Genomic DNA, 19,429 nt, shown 5'->3' on the forward strand with positions numbered 1-19,429 from the left:
ATAGTCATATCACATCTGTCTGGTTCCAGTATCAAGTTCAACAACTTCAGAACAAACTTTGCCCTCCATTCGAAAAATGTGTTTTTCCCCAGTGTCAGTCTATAACCTATTCTTATGTTTTGGCTTTGATGTGCAAATGCATCACGTTTCCACAGTTAATAATTACTCCTGAGCACTTCGTTCCTTTATTACTACCATTAAGACTCAAATAACTTTTGCTCTATGATACCTTTAATCGTTCCTGCCCTCTAAAAGTATATCTAACCATCCCTTTCGTCCACCAGAATACTCTCCCTTTCATCAACAGCTTAAAATCCATCTCATTTCTAATTCTTCACTTCTGAAGAAAAGTCACATTAGACTCAAAATATTCTTAGTACAGAGGCTGAGTTTTTTAATCACTTGTTTTAGATCTCCAGAAGCTGAAATATTTTGTTTGTCTGCTTGCGATTTTTGTCCAATTCAAAAATTTCAAGCCAGAACTTCACTGACATGCTGCCATGACAATGCAGCAATGGGACAAACTTTTTACTTTGATTATTGAGTGACTTAAGCTTCAGTCCATCAAGACAGATGTCCACAGAACCATGTTTTTTGACATTTTAAATGCTGTAATCTAGAATTGGGTACATGGTAGAACAACTTTGGCATCAATTAAATGAACGTAATTTAATGGAATGTTGTGCATTCCCACTACATTGTCTGTTTAAACACAGCAACCTCTGTCGAAGAAAGAAGTGAATTATGAATATGAGCTTCGACAAGAACTTACAAATAGTACAAATAAAATACTTATTTAGGAAATGAACACAAAAAAATATCCTATTTTAAGGAGCATTGAAACTCCAATATTCATGTAAATGACAACACAATCAAAGACTTCAAATTATATTAAGTTATAAGCAAGTAGAGAACAGCACACAACAGCTTAAGGACATCACTCTCGAAGAGGATAAACAGAGTTCCATGTTGGTACCTATGACTTAAAGCAGGAAAGGAGAGGAGGTCGTGAGAGTAAATTTTCAGGAGAAAGGAAGGAGAATGAAAAGTAGCACCTCAAAAGCAATATCTTAAGATTACCCCAATTTGCAAGAGCAAATGGACATAGAAATAGGAGAATTGAGTGATTGAATAGGAGACTGGAAGGCTGATGTAGAAAGAAAGGCATCAGTTTTCTGACACACCTGAACCAAGTCTGGGAAGGTGGTACCAAAACAAGCCATACAATGTCCACCTGAACAGTAGTGGGATGAATCGCTTTACAGGGAGATTTGCTGTTAAGGAATGGGTTTAAATTAGATTGGCAGAGAGATGGAAACCGGAGGGCCGATTCAGATAGGACAAATTCGGAGCAGGCAATATGAGACAAAAGTTAGTGAGCAACTCTGAAAGACAGAAGCAGCAAAGGTTAAAAAGTCAACAACACAGGAATTTTGCAATGCAAAAGGTATAAATGCACATGCAAGTTTAGCAGAGATGGCCAATGAACTGAAGATGCTGATATTATTGTCGTATGACTTAATTGACTTAAAGTGAGGCTGTAGAATTTCAGGAAAGATAGAGGGGAATTTAAAAAAAAGGTGTAGCGTTAATGGTGAAGATATCAATTACAGCTGTCAGGAAGGATGATATACTAAAATCAATCAAGTGACGTCACATGGGTTTAGCTCAGAAGTGGGGAAAAAAAGAACAACCGCACAGATAGGAGTGTAACAGACTGCCAAAAAGTGGGAGAGAGAGATAGAACTGCAAATACATGGGCTGTTTTCAGACTGCAACAACAATAAAGGTAATAATAGCTGGAGGCACTACCTAACAAGAATGTAAACTGTGAGAAAAAAAAGGAGGGCACAAAATTCTTGAAGTGTATTCAAGGGACCTTTTCTTGTCAGCATAAAACAGGTTCAATGAGAGGGAGTGCAATGGTGGATTTATTCTGATGAAATGGAGCTGAGCAAGTGGACAAAGTAGCTTTGGAGAACCATTTTGGAGACAGTGACTATAACACAGTTAGATTTAGCAACATTATGAAAAGGGACAAAGATATAACAGGATTAAAGCTTCCAAATTAGGTAGAGACAATTTTCTTTTGAGGCTCAGAGGTTATCTGGTGCAAGTAGACTGGTTGCAGTTACTTGGAGAAAAATATCAGTTGAAAAGAGATTCTATGAGCACAGTCCATGACCCCACAAAGAAAAACAGTGGTACTGCCAAGTGTAGAATACCCTGGTTATCCAGAAAGAAAAAGTGGAAGATAAAGCAGAAAAAGAAAGCTTTCAACAGTCAAAAAATACCTAATGATGTAGGAATATAGAAAAGTAGAGAGTGAAGTAAAAGGAAACTAGGAAAGCAAAGAGAGGAATTGAGAAAATACTAACAGATAATATCAAAGCAAACACAATGATGTTTTCTCAGCACATTAAAATTAAGATGATAACTAAGGAAAAGGGTGTGGCCTATCAGAAATTCACAAAGCAACTTATTCTTCATGGTTGCAGGGGATGTATCCAGGGTTCTTAAGTACTTTACCTCTTTCTTCACAAAGACTCTAGTTAAGGGTCAGTCCAAAGTATTATAAACAATAAGCATAAGTCAGGGGGAAGTAATGGACTGACATCCTCAAATATAAATCACCACAGCTAGATAAGTTGCATCCAAGTCTCTTAAAGGAAGTCAAGAAAGAATAACAGATGCCCGAAGGAACATTTTCTAATCCTCAAATACAGACAAAGTACTGAAGGATTGAAGGTCTGTAAATATTGTATTATTATTCCGAAAGGCAAAATAGTGTTTGACCAACTTGTTAGAGTTCATTGATGATGTAACAAGCAAAGTGGATTATGGGGATCCTGTAGATGTAAGATACCTAGTCTTCTGGAAGGCATTTGATTAGGCGCCGCTCAAAAGGTTAATTCACAAGGTTGGATCATTTGGGATTAGGGGTTATTTATTAGCTTGGATAGATGACTGGCTGATGGAGAGGAGACAGAGTTGGGATAAATGTTTTCTTCTGGGTGGCAAGAAGTTCCTGGTGGGGTGCCACAGGATTTGGTCCTTGGACCCAGCTCTTTATAATCTACATTAACGACTTGGATACAGGAACAGAAGACTCAATAGCCAAAATTTACAGATGACAAAAATAGGTAGAACAGTAAATTGCAATGAGGAAATAAGAACCTCAAATGGATAGACATAGATTAGGAGAGTGGGCAAAAACGTGACAGATGGAGTTTAACATGGATAAGTGTGAGGTCATGCATTTTGGTCAAAAAAATGAGGAAGGAGACCAATTATCTAAATGGAGAGAGACTCAAGGGTGCTCTGGTGCAGAGGGATCAGGGTGTCCTTGATCATGAGTCACAGAAAAGTAGCATGTAGATACACCAAAACTAAAGAAAGCAAATGGAATGTTGGCATTTATATCGAAAGGGTAGAATAAAAACCTAAGTAAGCATTGTTGTAACTGTACAAGGCCTTGGTGAGACTGCACCTAGAGTACTGTACATTGTTTTGGTCCCCTTATTTGAGGAAAGATGTAATGGTAATGGAGGCAGTTCAGAGGTGGTTCACTAGATTGATCCCAGAGATGAGGAGTTTATAATATGAAGAGAGACTGAACAGTTTCGGCCGATATTCTGTGGAACTTAGAAGAATGAGGGGAGATCAAATTTAAGTATTCAAGATAATAAAAGATATGGATAAAATGGGCATGCTATGGATGCTTCCTCTTGGGCATTCTAGGTCATAGTCTTAGGATAAGGGGCAGCAATTTAAAACAGAGTTAAGGAGAAACTACTTCTCATAAATGATTGTGAATCAGTGTAATTCACTACTCAAAGTGTGGTGGATGTTGGAACGGTGAGTAAATTTGAGTTAGACAGATTTTTAATTGACAGTGAGTTGAAGGATCGTAGGGAGAAGGCAGGAAAATCAGGGTGAGGAGCACATCAGCCAAGATCGAATAGTGCAGCAAACTCAAATGGCCTATTTCTGCTCCTGGGTCTGGTGAACTTATGAACACCAGTTGCTGGGAGGTGGGATTAGAATGCATAGTTAGTATTTTTACTCCTGTTCTGGCTGCCACCAACACAATGGGTTGCAAAGCCTCTGTCATAATATTTCTATGTTTGTTTTCAGGGAAGACGTGAATGTTAACATTTCAGAATTGATGAAAAATACTGTGCTGAGCTGTAAGTGAAGAAGAATGGGAAGCCTAAATATTTCTCATTTCATGCTTACAGGAAAGAATGAATCACCTTCAATTTGATATTCAATACCACAAGCTGCTTTGGCTTATTAGCTTTTCTAGCACAGTCCAAGCTCTGACCTTTAAGTACTGTAACAGGAGTAGACTTTTCAGGACGTTAAGCCTGCAACACTGTTCAATAAAAGATTGTGACTGATCTACATCCTAACTCCTTATACTCACTTTGCTTTCCAATTCTTTAAAGCCCTTGGCAAAACGTAATCAAATTGAGATTTAAAATTAACTGAATTAGCTTCACCAGTGTTTTGCAGGAGAATTTTCCTAATTTCTTCTACCCTTTGAATGAAGTGTTTTCCAACTTTTCTCCTGAAATATCTGGACTTAGTGTTAAAGGTTAGTAGCTCATTGTCCTATTCTGGCCCACCAGCAAAATAATTCTCTGGTTAGGATTTTATCGAGACAATGGTTACCTCCTCCACAGGTCATAAAGCCAAGAAAGCCCACTAAAACCATTTCAAGGGGACCCCATCAGATTTCATGACCATCAGGGCCAAACAAACATAAGCAGTCCCAATGTCATACCTGAAAAAAAAACTTTGATTATGATTAATGATTAATGTCAGCTGTCACTCAACTGCAAAAATTCCATCTCGGAGGCAAAGGTTTCAAGTTCCTGTCCTGCTCTAACAATTGCACGTGTAAATCATGGCTGAAACTGAAGGGACGTTGCACTGCTGGAGCAATTTTTAGGCGAGACATCAAGTCAAGCCCATCTGCATTCTTATTGGAGAAGAACGATTCCAAGAGGAATTGTCTTCAAGTTATCAGCAGTGTTTACAGGCCAAAAGTTTCTCAGTCTACAGAACAAACGCAGATTATCTGGTCACTGGCAACACGTTATTCCCTGCTGGAGTTTGGTGTGCACAAAATGATTCCCATGTTTCTTATGCTCTCACAATGACTACACATTAAAAATATTTCACTGGTTGCAAAATGCTTTGAAATATCCAGAGGTTGTGACATGCAAGCTTTTTTTTAAAAAAAATGGATTTCAAAGTGTACGAAAATGGCTAAGAGGACAAAGGTTACTTGTTCAAAAATATAAAATCATGCATTGTTATTCTAATTCCTTTCAATGCACATGGATGTAGGAATCATCATCTATTTGTGAAAATTGCATCACCACTTTTAAACTCATTAATATAGCACAATTATCAGCACTCAAATTATATTCTACATGTAGAATTTAGGAATTTAACTTTGTTTTTCTCTTCAAATACAATTTCTTTCCTCCTCTTCAAATTTTCTAGAATCTTTATACAAACTCTTCCTTCAGCCTTCCAGTGTAGCTGGAATTCTTCACTTAGTCAGGATTAGCATTCCGAGGAACGAGACTCTCGTTTCTATGGTAATAGTTTTGTCAGCTAACAACATGTCCTGATTTAACACCAAAAAACTATCACCAGACAAGAGAGAGAGTTGATTTTACTTTTTAGTCTCACATTGGCTTAGGCTTTGCTTTCACCCTGCTAAAATGCAGAAACATTGTTTTCCTTAAAATAAAACCACAAATCCTGTATATATTGCTTTGGATGAGTAATACCAAGTCATAAGAATCCATACTGAATGATGCCAATAATGAATGACATTCAAAGCATCTGTTCTATTTATGTCCATCACTAAATAGAGAGAGACTTGTACTAATTACTGATTGGGTGACAAATGAGCTGCTTCAATTAGTCTTCAAATGAATCATATGTCACCGTTAAAAACAGCTCTACAAACAGGGAATCAAAATAATTTATGTTCAGACAGCATTTGCACTTCAGTTTAACAGCTAGCTCAGTTAGATATCTCTATTGGAGAGCAGTCGTATTTTCCTCAAGCTTTAAAAAATGATACCACTCCAGTAATTATTGCCACAGTAAGAAATGCGCTGCATGCCTTGGAAAGTGTGTTTGTTTGTAATCTTGGATTGCAGTTCAATTTCTATAAAATTTGGAGCTTGAAAAAAGGACAACAGGTCAAGCAGCATCAGAAAAGTCAATGTTTTGGGCAGGAAGTGTCGACTCTGCTTTTCTGATGCTGCTTGATCTGCTGTCATTTTTTTAGCTCCACATTTTATCAACTGAGTTTCCAGCAGTCTTCACTATTGCTAAGTTGCAGTTCAATTTCAAATATTATAACCAGTAAGGTGTACCAAGAATACTAAAAAGGGCATAAGAGTAATGTTAATCTCAAATTGGTACAGTTTTTTCACAGCCAAACACATCAGCATCTTTGTAGAATTTAACAACCACAGTCTGGTAAATAGTATGCACACTTTAAAACTGCTTTTATCATAAAAATTATTACACTTGTGCAGTTTGTTAAAAAAATAGGATTTGCTTTTAAACTGGATCTTAATGTAATAAACCTTTTAAAGACATTATAAATTCTGCGTTTCAAACTCTGACATGAGATAGAGCCCAGACTATGAATGGGGATGTGTTTGCTTTTATAATTTAGTTACCTAGTAACTTCACAAATTGAGCCATCGCTCAAGGTTTATCATGCAACTCTCAGCAGTCAACAAGTACTTCAAAATTCACAACTCGCAAGTGAAAGCTAAGCAATTACATTATTAGCATGTATAGCAATTGCCAGTTAAAAAATACATTACACCCAGTTTGAACAAATTGTTCATTCAGAATGCAAAGTAAAACAAGATAGTGCATAATTTCCCAAACAGGTTGCTTTTGTTTGACACTAAATGTGAAAATACATTCAATAACATCTTCATTGCAGGAAAAAAATGTAGACAGCTAAAGATGTTACCTCTTGGATGTCCATTATTTTGTAAATAATGTGTATACTATGGGAAACAAATTACTTTCATGTCTTTCTTTTACTCCTTTTCCAAACTAAAAGATATCAATATTGAGATTGGAAGACATCTGTACTGAAACACTCCATTTTACCATCAAATACTGGTGTTTTATTGTTAAAATAAAGAAATTTTATTCTCAATGATTGCAATTATACTGACTTCAGGAGCCAAAACAAGTGCTTGATTCTGCAATACACAGTTGCCATGTTGATCCAAGATTGTTCGAAGCCCAGGTACAGAAACAATGGAGCATTGTATGAATATTGTAGTAGGACCAACATTAAAAATGTTTCAAAGTTTTACGTAATTCTACTCTTAAGAATCTCACATGGCTTAGTGTTCTCATCAGAGTATGCATGGATGTCTAAAGCAAACATTATATTTGCTCCTATTTAATTTCAGAAGTGGAGGTCCCAGTGTTGGGCTGGGGTGGACAAAGTCAAAAAATCACACAACACCAGATGATTAGTCCAACAAGTTTATTTGAAACTGCAAGTTTTCAGAGCTGATTAAAGACTTCTATGTATTGAACAAATGTAGATGGCTATAAAGTCTTTAACCAGTTAGAATGTAGGTGCAGGTTTTGATTGACTAAAATGTAAATCCCTGCCCCAAGATAACTTCAGGTTTTATCAGAATAAAGGTGACAAATTAGCCTCATACTTAAAATGTGTTGTCTGACCTAAATTTCAAGTCTGCTCGTATCACATCCTTGAGCCAGGCTGGCTTTATTTCCAAAGTAGGAATTTATAAAATGCCATAGATTGTGTGCTTTTTGAACAAAATAGAATGTACCTGCAAATTCAAATCTGCAATGTCAGTCTCACTTGTGCCAGAAGTGTGCCATAACTTGGCTGAATGGGTTGACTAAAAATATCTATGATCAACAGGCAGGGACAACTTTCACCTCATCAGTGTAGATTGCATTTAAATTCCACATTACATCACAATCTAATCTTCATTCACACCTGCTAAAATTACTAGCATATTCTCATTAAAAAACTAAATTAAAATGCAAATGAAAACTGAAGTATGTGACAAAGACAACAGGCATCCTTTGCATCGTAAATCAATCAGCTCTTGTGCAGAACTGTGCAGTTCTGTAGAAGATCAAAGTTTCAGTAGACATCACTGTTCTAACAGTACTAGTGATGGCAGTGTGCTTTGGGGATGCATCTCTATTGTTTCTAATCTAATATTTTTGTAGGTTTTCAGGTTTAACATATTACTCATTCAATGTGAAAACACTAAACAAAACCGTTTAGGAATAATAATTGGTTGGTCTGCAAATTCAGGGAATGTTATCATTCGTTATTTTCGTATCATAGTGCTGATATTAATCCAAGATTTAAATTTTTGCTCATTATTAGATTTAAAGAAATCTCAAAATTATCTTTCAAAGCATCTCACTCCAAAGCTTTGTTAGCTGAACAGTTTGTGAGATAACAAGCCTATAAAAGATCCAGCTGACCCCGATCTAAACTGAATTAACTGGAACAGTGTACCAATTGCTCCCTAGATTAAGGCAGAGAAGAATGTATGCAAAATTAGCAACAAATTCTACATTTGTGTGTACGTGATTAAAAATTAATGTGTGCATTTCTCAGATGAAAACAGGTTTCAGATCAAATGCAATGCTCAATACAACAAATAGCCTGGCATCATTGACCATGACAGAGAGAATGGTCACCTGTGCACAGTACTGCCATACCTATGAAAGTACAATTTAGTTCTCAAGGCAGAGGTGAAAGTTATTTTTAAAAATTAACAATAGATATTAATTCCACATTTGAAACGTGCAAGTCAAAAATGAAATCATATTTATTTGGTAGGTGTATTCTAGTGACTTAAAATTAAATGCTTTAACATTTTATATGTGCAACTGTTCATATACAACTGAGCAGGACTAATTTGGAATATTTACACACTGAGCCAAATACTTGTCCCAAAATAATGTGAGATCGATTGTATAAGAAATGATTTGATGAATGTGGAGGTGAAAAAAGTCACAGCAGGTCAAGCAGCAGAGGAACAGGAGAGTCCACATTTTGGGGAGGACCTTTCATCAGGATTGGGAAAGGAAAAGGGGCTGAAAAATAGAGGGGGGAGGGTGGGACGGTGATAGGTAGTTGCAGTGAGGTTATTGTGATTTGTCAGTGGGAAGGGTGGAACAGATAGGTGGGAAGGAAGATGGATAGTTTGGGTCGGGGAGGGTGGGGCTGGAACTAGGATGAGGTGGGGTGTTTTGAAAGTGGCGAATTCTACGTTGAGAACATAAGGTTATAAGCCCCCAAGGCATATGATGAGGTGCTCTTCCTCCAGTTTGTATCTGGACTTATTTTGACGGCAGAGGAAGCCCAGGATGGACATGTCTTGGGGGGGGGGGGGGGGGGGGGGGGGCGGCGGCGGTGGGTAAAAGAGTTGAAATGAGTGGCAACTGGGAGGTGGGATTAATTGGAGATGTTACATGAACTGATCATAGTTTGTACTCTGTGGCCTCCTATATATAGGAGGCCACATCGGGAGTACCGGATGTAGTAAATCAGGTTAGAGGAAAGACAGATGAATCTCTACCAGACTTGGAATGATTCTTTGGGGCCATGGACAGAGGTGGGAAAGTGGGGGGGGGGAAAGAGGGGAGAAGAGAAGATGTGGTGGCAGGTGTTGTACCTCCTGTGGCCACAGGGAAAAGTGCCAGGTGTGGAGGAGAGGTTGGTGGGGGGCATGGACCTAACAAGGAAGTCACAAAGGCAATGGTTCCTACATAAAGCAGATAGAGTTGGGGAAGAAAATAATCTCTCGTGGTGGGGTCAGACTGCAGGTGGCGAAAATGGCAGCACCACACTTTCAACTCTTGACTTTCCAACATCTGCAGAACTCACTATCTCCAAGTTGTATAAGAAATGAACTACTTCTCAAAACATTGAGATGTTACATTCTTGCCCTTAACAACAAACTGAAGAGAAGAATGAAAATTACTGAGAAATTTAGATTTGTTTATGCAAGCACATATTTTTTGATTTACTTAGATTAGATTCCCTGCAGTGTGGAAACAGGCCCTTTGGCCCAAACAAGTCCACACCGACCCTCCGAAGAGGAAACCCACCCAGACCCATTTTCCTCCGACTTATGTACCTAACACTATGGGCAATTTAGCACAGCGAATTCACCTGATCTGCACAACTTTGGGTTATGGGAGGTAACCAGAGCACCCGGAGGAAACTCATGCAGACATGGGGAGAATGCGCAAACTCCACACAGACAGTCGCCAGAGGCTGGAATCAAACCTGGGACCCTTGTGCTATGAGGCAGCACTGCTAACTACTGAGCCACTGTGCTGCCCCAAAAGTTGTTTTTTTATTTTCATCAGCAGCTTTTCGTTGAAGGGAAGAAGGTTGAGAGGTGACTTAAATTGAGACGTTCAAGATAATCAGAGGGTTAGATAGGCTCTCACTGTCCACGCTTTTTCCTTGGATGGTGAAGGCTAGCATGAGGGGACATAGCTTTAAATTGAGGGGTGATAGATTTAGAACAGATAGAACAGATTTAGAACAGGGTAGTTTCTTTACTTAGAATAGCAGGGGCATGGAATGGCCTGTCTAGATAATAATGGAACTGTGTAGATTAGATGGGCATCAGGTTAGTTTCACAAGTCGGCACAACATCGAGGGCCGAAGGGCCTGTACTGCGTTGTAATGTACTACGTTTAGCAGTAAACAGAGCTGTAGAATACATGTACTCCATTTCCAAAGAATCCATTTTTATCAAGTTGTCTTATTCATAATTCAATTCACACCAGTGGTGGGAATTGAACCTGGGTCTCTGGATTAAGAGTCCAACAAAAATACATTAGGCCATCAGCTCCATCTAACTGACTGATCTATGATTCAGTGATCTATTTTGCTGTATTAATACTAACCAGTTCAAGACAGATGAGTGGAGGGAAAAAAAGTGGATACAAATTTGAAAATTTCAATACTTGCATCATGTAAGTTATTCAAATACACAAACTTCAGATGAAAACAAAATGTTCATAATTACGCTTTGCAAATATTCCGATCTACTGCACCGAGTGGTTTGTTAAAAATTCTATTGTCCTTTCATTTGATTGGATTGGATGTGAATCTTTTAAAGCTTTATCTATACTCAATAATTCATAACACCCCAGCCTTAGCAAAGGACATATTCTGCTCACCACATTCATCCAACATTCTACAGTAAGCGCGTGTGGGGAAAGGTCAAGAGGTTCATTCAGTTAATCTGGAAAGAATTCAAACACAGGTAAAAGCTTAATGTTGTAAACCAACATTACCCAATCCTATCTAAGGAGCCTCATTTGAATCTTCAGACCAATACCAGCATACACCAAATGCTCAGGAATTCTTTACCAAATGCAAGAGCGAGCTACAATGGGTTTTAATAAAAAGAGAGCTTTGAAATGCTACACTTGCACATTTTGATGAATCTTTTGTCTCTCAACACAAAAGAGATATGGCAATTATGTAAGTGATAAGAAATTGTGAAGTGCACATCAAAATGCAAAATGACCAAACGTGAGATTGCATGTTGCATTTTCTTCAAGGAAATCAAAAGTATTAAAATTTCAAACTAACCTTCAGCAGCACATGCCGAGCTCATTGTAAAGTATAACAATTTAGTCAGAGTCATAAAGATGTACAAGCATGCAAACAGACCCTTCGGTCCAACCCGCCCATGCCAACCAGATATCCCAACCCAATCTAGTCCCACCTGCGAGCACCCGGCCCATTTCCCTCCAAACCCTTCCTATTCATATACCCATCCAAATGCCTCTTAAATGTTGCAATTGTACCAGCCTCCACCACTTCCTCTAGCAGCTCATTCCATACACATACCACCCTCTGTGAAAAAGTTGCCCCTTAGATCTCATATTTTTCCCCGCTCACCCTAAACCTATGCCCTCTAGTTCTGGATGACTCCACTGCAGGGAAAGGACTTGGTCTATTTATCCTTTTCATGCCCCTCAATTTTGTAAACTCTATAAGGTCTACCCTCAGCCCAGGGAAAACAGCTCCAGCCTGTTCAGCCTCTCCCTGTAGCTCAGATCCTCCAACCCTGGCAACATCCTTGTAAATCTTTTCTGAACCCTTTCAAGTTTCACAACATCTTTCTGATAGGAAGGAGACCAGAATTGCACGCAATATTCCAACAGTGGCCTAACCAATGTCCTGTACAGCCGCAAAATGACCTCCCAACTCCTGTGCTCAATATTCTGACCAATAAACGAAAACATACCTGAACCTGCACTCCAAGGTCTCTTTGTTCAGCAATACTCCCTTAAGGACCTTACCATTAAGTCCTGCTAAGATTTGCTTTCCCAAAATACAACACCTCGCATTTATCTGAAATAAACTCCATCTGCCACTTCTCAGCCCATTGGCCCATCTGGTCCAGATCCTGTTGTAATCTGAGGTAACCCCCTTCGCTGTCCACTACATCTCTAATTTGCAAACTTACTAACTATATCTCTTATGCTTGCATCCAAATCATTTATGTAAATGACAAAAATTAGAGGGCCCAGTACTGATCCTTGTGGCACTCCACTGGTCACAGGCCTCCAGTCTGAAAAACAACTCTCCACCACCACCCTCTGTCTTCTACCTTTGAGCCAGTTCTGTATTCAAATGGCTAGTTCTCCCTGTACTCCATGAGATCTAACCTTGCTAATCAGTCTCCCCAGGGGATATTTGTCGAACGCCCTACTGAAGTTCATATAGATCACATCTACTGCTCTGCCCTCATCAATCTTCTTTGTTACTTCTTCAAAAGACTCAATCAAGTTTGAGAGACATTATTTCCCACGCACAAAGCCATGGTTACTGTCCCGAATCAGTCCTTGCCTTTCCAAATACATGTACATCCTGTCCCTCAGGATTCTCTCCAACAACATGCCCACCACCGAGGTCAGGCTCAATGGTCTATAGTTCCCTGGCTTGTCTTTACCGCCCTTCTAAAACAGTGGCACCACCACGTTTGCCAACCTCCCGGCACCTCACCTGTTATTATCGATGATACAACTATCTCAGCAAGAGGCCCAGCAATCACTTCTCTAGCTTCCCACAGAGTTCTCGGGTACACCTGATCAGGTCCTGGGGATTTATCCACCTTTAACCATTTCAAGAAATCCAGCACATAGTCCTCTGTAATCTGGACATTTTGCAAGATGTCACCATCTAGTTCCCTACAGTCTATATCTTTCATCTCCTTTTCCACAGTAAATACTGATGCAAAATTTAATGAGATGACAACATATTTTGTTTTACAAGACTGATCACAATTAATTAAATGAAAAGGTTTCCTGAAATAATATCTACTCTAGAACCATGGCAAAAATAAATTAAGCTTTCCTTCTGTGTCACAGTAAAGTTAATAACTTCTTGAGTTTGAATGGATCAATGTGTCTTCTGGATTAACTTAAACAAGCAGAAATCTTAGAAAATGCACTGACATACTCAGAAACAACTTTGATGAACACTTCTGATAAATGGTTAACAAGTTTGACTTATTTCCTCTACTTCAAAAGTCTTAAATGAGGTTGGGGGCGGGGGGAGATGCGGGAGTATCTGGCACATCACATGGAAATACTAACTGCTTCATAAATTTTTAAAGTTCTAGGACAGCACTTCACTGCAAACTTAAATGACAAAAATCTTAAGTTAAAATAATTTTCAAAATGTTGGTTTTGAAGAATAATATAAAACTACTTAGTGCTCAAATAGGAAAAGTTACAGACTAATTCTGAATATTAGAAAGTAGTTATTGGTAGTCTACAGTTTCAATGCTAAAAATCTCTGTTGGAGAAAAATACAAAAATTTATTTCTAGTCTAAGCTAGTTTAAAGTTTACACTAACTGAAGTGGTGTAGTGTAAACTAAGTATTGAGTGTTTTAATGAGCTTTGAAGCAATACCAAGACAAACTCAGCAAACATGGACAGATCAGTTCTGGTGTAAATACAGGGTGTAAATGCAGTCTCTAAGCAATTTCATTTTGCTGTGTCTAGTATTTCATCTGGCATCTTGTAAATTGAAAGAAAATTGAGAAGAGACAGGGGAAGAGAAAAAGAAAAAGAATAAACAGAGACTAATTTGCCAGAATTACACATTGGACTACTTGTAGCTGCTGCTCAAACACTGGCAGCAGCAGCTTATGAATTCGATTGAAGCGGCCCTTCAGTTTGAATATGCGCACATGAAGAGTGGAATTTACATATGCTTATATTCATAGGCAAACTTTCTTTCCCAATGGTCAAGTTTGAAATTTTTCAAGGGCAGGGACATCAACATTCTCATTACCTTTAAGCAAGCTTATTATAATTTCAAGTGTTCAGAAGAGTTTATCAAATGCATACTAAAAATAGGCCTCTCACCACAATGTCAGGTATCGTAATCAGTACTCTATGCAATCAGACTGCATTAGTAGGAGGCCTCATTCTTTACACAACCTACTTTACTTTGAAGTTAAGTCAGCCAAACTGAGCCCTGCTCTGAAGTGGAAATTCTTTTGCAGTGAATTTGATGCTGCAGGAAACTATACTCTTGGGCATCAACTCAATTAAAATTTGGGCTTGAAACATGAAAAACTTGATTTGCTTTTGACTGACAGGGTAAAGTTTAACAAAAACAAGCAAACATCTTTGCAGGTTCTTCTCACAAAGTAAACCAAAACGTACGCTCGAAGTATACTTTTGGTATTTCATAAGCCTTACATCATCTGCCACAAACTTAGATTTTTCAGTAACTTATCAGCACAATAGTTAGCACTGCTGCCTCTCAGTGCCAGGAACTTGTGTTCGATTTTAGCCTTGGGCAACTGGCTTGTGTGGAGTTTGCACATTCTCCCAGTGTCTGCATGTGTTTCCTCTGGATGCTCCGGTTTCCTCCCACAATCCAAAGATGTGCAGGTTTGGTGAATTGGCCATGCTAAATTGCCCAATGCTCAGGGATGTGTAGGCTAGGTGCATTAGTCAGGGGTAAATATAGGGTATGGAATGGGTCTGGGTGGGTTACTCTTTGGAGGGTTGGTGTGGACTTGTTGGGCTGAAGTGCCTGTTTCTACACTGTAGGGATTCTAATTCTAAAAAAGACTGATGGCATTCCAATACTAGTTACTTTTGCACAGCCTTATAACTCTAGAATACTTGGACCTAACGTGGACAAGAATATCAAGATCATGGAAACAAATTACTTAAATTTCCACGCTACACACAAGTCTTATAGTTAGACACATACATATAGTTAGTCCCTTTACCCTCACTGAGTAATAATACTAACATATCAATGGATAGCATCCTCACCATAAAATCTGTGGTTCAAGGAAGAGCCACCACCAGTTTCTCAGAAATGAATACAGGTTTGTTAGTGTCACTCACATCAAGATTTAATTGTAAAACCCAGTGTGCGTGAAATGAAAGATGGCCTTGTGACATGGTCAGTAATTGCGTGGGAGACAGCAAACAGAACAGGAATAAATTGGTTCAAGCACAGATTGTCAGTTTGTTAGGTGATTTGTCTTGTCCCTGGGATGACAGGACTGACCCATGAAAAGACATTGGACATCCTGGTCCTGTACTCCCTAGATCTTCAGCAAGGATATGTGATCTCAATCAAGCCTACGAAATACTTAAGGTAGATGCATCACCAATCGGTAAATCTGAAATTTAAAAAAAAAGGGGAATGCCAGTTTGGTTCAAGAGGAGAAACTATTTTACTCAGGATTGTAAACTTTTGGATTCTCTACCACAGAAGACTACAGGGGCTGAGTCTTTGAGTATGTTTCTAATTATTCATGCCGTATAGGATTACGAGGATGGAGCAAGTAGAAGGAAGGTTTTTAAATATTCACTTCCGTTACAATCATATTGAATGATGGAGCAGGTTTAATGGGCTGAATGACTGACTCAGACAGGAGTAGTCTTCAGTTTTGCCTCTGTACATTCATGGTTTGGACAAAAGAATAAGAGTCATGTTCAGATTTATAGGCAATACTACGTTACCCTAAGGCCGTAAGGCATAGGAGCAGAAATTAGATCATTCAGCCCGTTGAGTCTACTCTGCCATGGCTGATAAGCTTCTCAATCCCATTCTCCCACTTTCTCCCATAACCCTAGATACTCATGAACCTAGCTCAGTCTTATATATAGGCAATAACCTGGCCTCCACAACCTTCTGTGGCAATAAATTGCACAGATTCATCAATCTCTGGCTCGAGGTTTCTTCTTATCTGTTCTAAGAAGGTTTCCCTTTACTCTAAGGATATGCCATTAAGTCATAGTCTCTCCTACCAATGGAAACATCTTCCCACCATCTAATCTGCCCAGGACATTCAGTATTCTGTATGTTTCAGTTAGATTCCCCCAACCTTTCTAAATTCCATTGAGTATAGACCCAGAGTCCTCCAACATTCCTCGTGTTAAACTTTGCATTCCTGGGACCATTCTTGTGAACCGCCTCTGAACACACTCCAGGGCTCGTATATTCTTCCCAGGTTGTGGGGCCCAAAACTGCGCACAATACTCCAAATGTAGTCTGACCAGAGCCTTATAGAGCCTCAGAAGTACATCCCTGCTTTTATATTCAAGTCCTCTTAAAATAAAAGCCACCATTGCATTTTCCTTCCTAACTACTGACTCAACCTGCAAGTTTACCTTGCGACAATCCTGGACCAGAACTCCCAAGTCTCATTGCAATTCAGACTTTTGATTTTTCTCCCCATTTAGAAAATAGTCTTTGCCACTGTTCTTCCTACCAAAGTGCATGACTTCACACTTTCCCAAGTTGTTTTCAATCTGCCACTTCTTTGCCCTCTCTCCTAACTTGTCCAAATCCTTCTGCAGCCTCTCCACCTCCTCAATGCTACCTCTGCAAACTTAGCTACAATGTCCTCAGTCCCTTCATCAGATTGTTAATGTATAAAGTGAAAAGTTATGGTCCCAACACTGAGCCTTGTAGAACACCACTTGTCACTGGCTGCCATCCTGAGAATGACCCTTTTGTCCCCACTCTCTGCTTTCTGCCAGACAGCCAAGCTCCTACCTATGCTAGCACCTTGCCTCTTGACACCATGGGCCCTTATTGCACTCAACAGCCTCCTGTGTGGCACTTTGACAAAGTCCAGGTAGCTAACATCCATTGGCTGTCCTTGGTCTAACCTGCTCATTACTTCCTCAAAAGAATTCTATATTTGTCAGGCATGACCTCCCCTTGATGAGATCATGCTGACTTTGCCCTATTTCACCATACGCTTCCAAGTATTCAGAAATCTCTTCTTTCACAATGGATTCCAGGATCTTGCCCAGATCAAGGTTAAACTGACCAGTCTATTATTTTCCATCATTGGCCTTACCCCTTTTTAAACAGGGATGTCATGTTAGCGATTTTCCAGTCCTCTTGGACCCTCCCTGTTTCTAACAATTCCTGAAAGATCACCACTGACACCTCCACTATCTCTTCAGTTATCACCCTTACAACCCTGGGTGTAATCCATCTGGTCCAGGTAATTTATCCACTTTCAGGCCAGTTGTTCTAGCACCTTCTCCTTAGTGATGGCTACCGTACTCAGATCTGCCCCCTCACTCTGATTTTTGGGAGATTATTAGTGTCATCCACCCTGAAGACTGACGCAAAAGTTCAGTTCCTCAGCCATTTCCCCTCGTTCCCCACTACTATCTCTCCAGCGTCATTTTTCAGTGGCCCAATGTCCACTTCTGACCTTTATATATCTAAAGAAATTCTTAGTCTTCCTGCATATTACTGGCTAGCTAACCCTCATTTAATCTTCTCCCTCCTTATTTATTCTTTTGTTACCCTCTGTTGGTCTTTGAGAGCTTTCAAACCCTCTGGTTTCCCACTGCCCTTCACCACATTATATGCTTTCTCTTTTGCTTTTATGCCATCGCTGAGTCTCTTAGTCAGTCATAGTTGCCGTATCCTCCCTGTACCATAATTCTTTTTCCTCAGTATGAATTTCTGCTGTGTCTCCTGAATTACTCCCAGAAACTCCTGCCATTGTTGTTCCACAGTCTTTCCTGCTAGGCTACTCTTCTCGACAATTTTACCCGGCTCCTTCCTCATGCCTCCGCAATACCGTTGCCTCTAATTCTAATCTTCTCCCTCTCAAATTGCAGAGTAAATTTGATCATAATATGATCATTGCCTCCTAAGAATTCCTTCACCTTAAGCTCCCTTATCAGGTCTGCCTCATTGCACAACACTAAATCCACTATTGCCTATTCTAGTGGACTCTATCACAATCTGTTGCAAAAAGCCATCTCGCAGACATTCCACAAACTCCTTTCCTTGCAATCCACTACCAACCTGATTTTCCCAGTCCACCTGCATATTGAAATCCCTGCATGATCACTGCAATTTTGCCTTTCCTACACATCTTTTCCATCTCCTGGTGTATATTGCGCCTGATTACTATTTAGTAATTACTATCCTGATTACTATTTGGAGGCCTATACATAACGCCAACTATGGAGTTTTTTACCTTAGCGGTTCCTCAATTCTACCCACAGATTCTACACCATTTGATCCTATTTTGTTTCTTACTATTGATTTAAATTTTATTACTTACCAATTAGGCAATATATTACAACATACACGATATAGATAGAAGTTACAAATAATAGATAGGTTAATGGGGAAAACTAAATGTAAAGTTATTCACCTTGAATCAGAGAAAAACTATTTACCAGATTACTGTCTAGACGATTGCAAAACAATTTCTATTCGACAACATATTGGGCTGATAGGAAAAAGAGGTTCACTTTTATTATAATGCAAAATGGATAGCAAATGCACCTGTGCAGTTAGATGTAGAATCAGCTTGATACAGTACTGACAACTCACAAAGATTTGTCAATCAAATAAACAAAGCTGCCATGCCTAATTAATACCCAGGAAACTCAAATGTTAAAGGTTGCCCATTCCACTGTATGTAATTATTTTCTTTTTAAAAAAAGGTGCTGTGCCAACTGTTAATCACTTTTCTGATAAAAGATACAAAATCATAACAGCAAAATTAGGTGTTGGAGTTAATGCTTGCTACAGCCCTATTAAATGGATCAATTGCTATGAAAAGTTTGTTTCAATTTTTCTGGCATTGAAAATTCACTTCTAGAAATGAGGAGTATTATTTCTATAGATTTTAATTAATGGGAGAGATTTTGGCAAAATAACATGTTTTGGTAACTGCTTTTATCACGCTTAATCCCATCATCCTCTAATAAGATATCATGCGTTGCATTTGACTGGACATTTAATTAAGTCTTTTCACTGCCATTTACTAATTCAAGATTCTGCTGTCCAATAA

The 19,429-nt window shown here is 38.9% G+C and overlaps 1 protein-coding gene across 4 annotated transcripts in view; it reads right to left on the bottom strand.

Annotated features, from left to right (window-relative positions):
• Positions 1 to 19,429, bottom strand: part of LOC140476462 (protein PALS1-like) — a 107,121-nt gene that overhangs the window by 61,387 nt on the left and 26,305 nt on the right. The gene's annotated exons all lie outside the window — the stretch shown is intronic.

Source organism: Chiloscyllium punctatum, chromosome 4, assembly GCF_047496795.1.
Source record: "Chiloscyllium punctatum isolate Juve2018m chromosome 4, sChiPun1.3, whole genome shotgun sequence".
NCBI classification, from domain to species: domain Eukaryota; kingdom Metazoa; phylum Chordata; class Chondrichthyes; order Orectolobiformes; family Hemiscylliidae; genus Chiloscyllium; species Chiloscyllium punctatum.